Genomic DNA, 6,168 nt, shown 5'->3' on the forward strand with positions numbered 1-6,168 from the left:
GGAAGTGGATCAGCGTGGACCTGGTCCTGGATCTGCTGTTCCACCAGCCGGTAGACAGTTTCCATCCTTTGACGGTGTGCTTGTAGCCAGGAAGGATAGGTACCACAGGTGTCTTCATCAGAGTTAGACAGGTGTAGTTCATGGATGCCTTTGCCTGGGCGGCCAAAAAGGAGGGTGTAAGGCGTGTATCCGGTGACAGAATGAACTTGATTGTTATAGGCCCACAGCAGTTCTGGGAGGAATCGAGGCCAGTCGGGCTTTTTGTCTTCTGCTAAGGTTCGGATCAGTTGTAAGAGGGTCCGGTTGAAACGTTCACACGCGCCATTCCCTTGCGGATGATACGGGGTGGTCCTGGACTTCTTGATTCCATACATCTGCTGGAGTTCTTCAATGACTCGCGTTACTCAAGCCGAATGGCATCCGGTCAAACTCGTACAGGCCCATGGGAAGGATGAAGGCGGTCTTTTCTCTGTCCTTCTCACTCATGGGGACCTGCCAATATCCACTGGCCAAGTCTAGAGACGAAAAATATTTGGCCTTCTTCAGGGCGGTCAGTGACTCTTCGATCCGGGGGAGTGGATAGGAGTCCCGGATCGTGCACGCGTTCAGCCGACGGTAGTCTACGCAAAATCTCAGGGACCCATCTTTCTTTTTGACTATCACCACGGGTGCAGCCCATGGGCTCTGGCTCTCCCGCACCACTCCAGCGTGTAGCATAGATTCTAAGAGGCTTCTCACCTCCTGGTATTGTTGAGGTGGTATTTGTCGGTACCTCTCGCGAATAGGGGCAGTATCGCCCGTGGGAATCTCGTGTTGGATACTGGTGGTGTACCCGAAGTCGGTGTCATGCTTTGCAAAGGAGTCTTGGTGTTCTCGCAATAGTCCCTCCACTTGAGACACTTCCTGTTTGGTGTACTGGGACGGGTCCAGTTGCACTTTTTCCAGTAATTTTCGCCCAATATCTTCATCATCTGCTTGAGCATTTATGGCTGAGACAGTTACCGTCCAGCCATCTTCTGTAGACGGGTTGAATTGTAAGGGCCCCATTGGGTTCACTTCTGTGGGTAGAGCATATACTCTGGCAAGTTGCGTGCCAGCTTCGAGGGCTACACCTACGTCTGCGGTGTTGTTCAGCCGGACAGGGACTCTTCCGTTCCTCACGACAGCTAGGGTGCGGGCGACCAGTGGGTTTAGCTTACCCCCACTTGGAGCCCTCGGCTCGATTAACACTTCAACTCCTTCAAGCTGTCGGTTGGTGTTAAGAGGCAGGGAAATGACTGTCTCATTTTCAGCGGGCAAAGTAATCAGGGTACAGCGGGGCACTTTAATGGCTGCTAGGGGTAGTTGTTCCTTTGCCATCTGTTGGAGTCCAACGGTCCGGATTACGCGCTGGAACGCCAGACGAGTCGGTTTATGTTTCGTAACTTTCTGCCAGTACTTGGGCCCTTTTCTTGTCAACAGCATAAGATCCAGGTCTTTCAAGATATTCATTCCGATTATTACTGGGGTCTCGGAGCCGAAGCCTTCCTTGACAATGACGATTCCTCGTTTCCCTAGGTCTTGTCCGCAGGCCTTCGTATCCATCCAGGCGACTCCGGTTACTGGAATGGGTAGGTTATTAGCCGCAATTATCTTAATGGCGGTATCTGGATCACAAGCAGTCCTTGGTTTGAGGTACTTTTCATAAAACTGTTCAGAGATCGTGGTCACTTGCGACCCAGTGTCCATCAATCCTTGTACTGCAACTCCCTCCAGAATAACTTCAAGTGTGGGACTACTGGAGGCAAGAGTACTCCGTTGCTGGCTCTGTTTTTCTACACCCCATTCTCTGTCCCCCCCTGCTGCTCGAACCTCAGCTGCAGGGGTGTCTAGTTTAACGGCGGCCATTGTGGTGAGACCTGGCGTGGCTGCTCTGCTCGTGGATGTAGCTGATATTCTGTTCGTCGTGGTAACTGATGGTTTGTTCGTTGAGGACAACGATTCGCCCTATGACGAGGATCACCACATGACCAACACGGTCCTGCGGGACGGCTAGGTTGCATCCGCTGGTCTCTCTGTCGTTCTAGTGTTAACTGTGACACCTGCTGCTGTAAATCTGCTACCATCTGTTTCAGCTCCTCGGTGTCACTGTTGGGCTGTTTAACGTCTAATATGGATCTGCACGCAGCGCTTTGAGTCCCCACATCCATGACGGGTCCCCTAGAACGTTCTATGGCCTCCTGCTTGACTTCAGCGAAGGTGAGAGTCGGCGTCATCCGAATCAAGTCCTGTAGCGTACGGTTAAGATACTGGTCTCTCAGCCCTATAACGAATTGGTCTCTCAGTACCAGGTCACGAGGAGCTATAGTAGTCAGTTGTTCCCCTTTTGCACAGACTTGTTCAAGGAGTACCTGAAGGGCATTTGCATATTGGGGGATGCCTTCCCATTCAAGCTGTGTCCGTCTAAAGAACAGGTATCGCAGTGTTCCCTGGTACGTAGTAGGTCCATAGGTCTTTTCCAGCACCCGCACCAAGTCCTCCAACGTACGCTGCCCCCTGACCGTCTCCAGTCTGACTGTCGTCCATGCCTCCCCCTCTAGCGTCAGTACCGCCATTTCTGCCAAGGTCTTAGGGTCAATATTATAAATTTCTCCCAGTATCCGCACTTGTTCCGCCCATTCTGGTACGGGGTAGTTTCGCCCGCCAAACTTCCTGACCTGGTTTACAATGGACACCGGCGGCGGTTTCTGACTGTACACTGGGTGGGAATCCTGCTGGGCACAGATCCTGCCGACTACGCCAGATGAAGTGACTGAGGGCAAGGTCGCCCATGTATATCCATGATCTGGCCCAGCAAAACTTCCACACTCAGATTCTATTTTAACAATCGTATCTTTACTGTTATACATTTTCTTTAACACAGCGGAACACAATAATATACAGTACAAAATAGGCCTATTCAAAGAAATAACGTGTAATAACAAACTGTCCCTCACTTTCCCTATCCACACGTTACCAGTTCCTTTGTTCCAAGAGGTTATCTTCCCACGTCGCAGGCCTGTCTGTCACTGCAGGGGACGCTCCAGCCGAAGAGAAAAACAACAGGGATTGAACAAAATTCCGTCTCTCAGGTCCAGACTGTAGTCCTTGGGGTTCAACAGGTAAGGGTGGAATGTTCGGCCTCTCAACAGAGGACCCGCTTACAGTTCATGGGCTCCAGGATCTGTGAAGATGTCACCGTTGGGTGCTCAGCAGTGTGGGAGCTGGGAACAATCTGGATGTCAGCTTCCAAGAGATAGTGGTCATCCAGGCAATCTTCTATATCGCATCTACAGGAGGACGCCAGCAGACACAGACCTCTCTCTGCACACACCAGTTTCCTGGGCTTTCTCTTTTCCTCCCCTTCCTGTTCACATGACATCACAGGGGGAAGTTTTGCCAATACAGTTTGTCCCTCTGTAATCACATTTGGCATAGGTATAACTTCTGGCCACACGGGGGCAGTGTCTGTCACAGATTCTATGTCAATGATAACAGAACAGTCACAGCCGGCCAGCTCACTACAAACTCATCAATGCAAAAAGACCTGGGCGCCCACAGAAGACAACAGTGGTGGATGATCGCAGAATAATCTCCATGGTGAAGAGAAACCCCTTCACAAAAGCCAGCCAAGTGAACAACACTCTCCAGGAGGTAGGCATATCAATAACCAAATCTACCATAACCAGAAGACTGCATGAAAGTAAATACAGAGGGTTCACTGCACGGTGCAAGCCACTCATAAGCATCAAGAATAAAAAACATCTAAAAAAGCCAGCACAGTTCTAGAAGCACATTCTTTGGACAGATGAAACCAAGATCAACCTCTACCAGAATGATGGAAAGAGAAAAGTATGGCAAAGGTGTGGTACAGCTCATGATCGAAAGCATATCACATCATCTGTAAAACACGGCGGAGGCAGTGTGATGGCTTGGGCATGCATGGCTGCCAGTGGCACTGGGTCACTAGTGTTTATTGATGATGTGACACAGGACAGAAGCAGCCGAATTAATTCTGAGGTATTCAGAGACATACTGTGTGCTCAGATCCAGCCAAATGCAGCCAAACTGATTGGTCGTCATTTCATAATACAGATGGACAATAACCCAAAACATAAAGCCAAAGCAACCCAGGAGTTTATTAACCCCTTAGCGACCGCCGATACGCCTTTTAACGGCGGCCGCTAAGGGTACTTAAACCACAGCGCCGTTAATTAACGGCGCTGTGGAAAAAGTCCATAGCGCCCCCCAGAGGCCGATTTTCTCCGGGGTCTCGGCTGCCGAGGGTAGCCGAGACCCCAGAGAACATGATTCGGGTTTTTTTTAACCCATCCCGCATTTGCGATCGCCGGTAATTAACCGTTTACCGGCGATCGCAAAAAAAAAAAAAAAAAGCGATCTCTTTTTAATTTCTCTGTCCTCCGATGTGATCGCACATCGGAGGACAGAGAAAAGGGGTCCCAGGTGGCCCCCCAATACTCACCTAGCTCCCCCGATGCTCCTCGTGTCTCCCGGTGGGCGCCGCCATCTTCAAAATGGCGGGCGCATGCGCAGTGCGCCCGCTGGCCGGCACCGGGAGAATCTTTGGGGTCTCGGCTGCCGGGGGTAGCCGAGACCCCAAAGAGCATGATCGGGGTCGGTGTTACCGACCCCTGTTTTGCGATCGCCGGTAATTAACTGTTTACCGGCGACCGCAAAAAAAAAAAAAGTAAAGTGTAATTCTCTGTCCTCTGATGTGATCGCACATCAGAGGACAGAGAAATAGGGGGATTCGGGGACCCTAGCATACTCACCTAGGTCCCTGGATCCTCTTGCTGCTCCTCCTGGCCGCCGGCAGCAGAACATGGCGGACGCATGCCCAGTGCGCCCGCCATCTGTCTCCATCTGCCGGCCGGCAGGAGAACAGCAGTTGGGGCTAAAATTAGGGTTAGGGGTAGGGTTAGGGGTAGGGTTAGGGGTAGGGGTAGGGGTAGGGTTAGGGGTAGGGTTAGGTTAGGGGTCGGGTTAGGGGTAGGGTTAGGTTAGGGGTAGGGTTAGGTTAGGGGTAGGGTTAGGGTTAGGGGTAGGGTTAGGGGTAGGGTTAGGTTAGGGGTAGGGTTAGGGGTAGGGTTAGGTTAGGGGTAGGGTTAGGGTTAGGTTAGGGTTAGGGGTAGGGTTAGGGGTAGGGTTAGGTTAGGGTTAGGGTTAGGGGTAGGGTTAGGGGTAGGGTTAGGTTAGGGGTAGGGCTAGGGTTAGGGCTAGGGTTGGGGCTAAATTTAGGGTTAGGGTTGGGGCTAAATTTAGGGTTAGGGTTGGGGCTAAATTTAGGGTTAGGGTTGGGGCTAAACTTAGGGTTAGGCTTCTTTCACACTTACGTCGGTACGGGGCCGTCGCAATGCAACGCAATTGTGCACAACGTGGGCAGCAGCTGTAGTTTTTCAACACATCCGCTGCCCAATCTATGTCCTGGGGAGGAGGGGGCGGAGTTACGGCCACGCATGCACGGTCAGAAATGGCGGATGCGACGTACAAAAAAACGTTTCATTGAACTTTTTTTGTGCCGACGCTCCGCCAAAACACAACTGATCCAGTGCACGACGGACGCGACGTGTGGCCATCCGTCACGATCCGTCGGCAATACAAGTCTATGGGCAAAAAACGCATCCTGCGGGCACATTTGCAGGATCCGTTTCTTGTCCAAAACGACGGATTGCGACGGAATGCCAAACGACGCAAGTGTGAAAGTAGCCCTAGGGCTAGGGTCAGGGTTGGGGCTAAAGTTAGGGCTAGGGTTGGGGCTAAAGTTAGGGTTAGAGCTGGGATTAGGGTTAGGGTTTGGATTAGGGTTCGTATTAGGGTTAGGGTTGGCATTAGGGTTACGCTTGGGATTAGGGTTAGGTTTGGGATTAGGGTTAAGGTTAGGGTTGTGATTAGGGGTGTATTGGGATTAGGGTTAGGTTTGAGGTTAGGGTTGAGATTAGGATTAGGGGTGTGTTGGATTTAGGGTTTTGATTAGGGTTATGGTTAGGGTTGTTTTGGGGTAAGGGTTGTGATTATGGTTAGGGTTAGTGATTAGGATTATGGATGAGGTTGGGATTAGGGTTAGGGGTGTGTTGGGGTTAGGGTTGGAGCTAGAATTGGGGGGTTTCCACTGTTTAGGTACATCAGGGG

Source organism: Ranitomeya imitator, chromosome 1, assembly GCF_032444005.1.
Source record: "Ranitomeya imitator isolate aRanImi1 chromosome 1, aRanImi1.pri, whole genome shotgun sequence".
Lineage (NCBI taxonomy): Eukaryota > Metazoa > Chordata > Amphibia > Anura > Dendrobatidae > Ranitomeya > Ranitomeya imitator.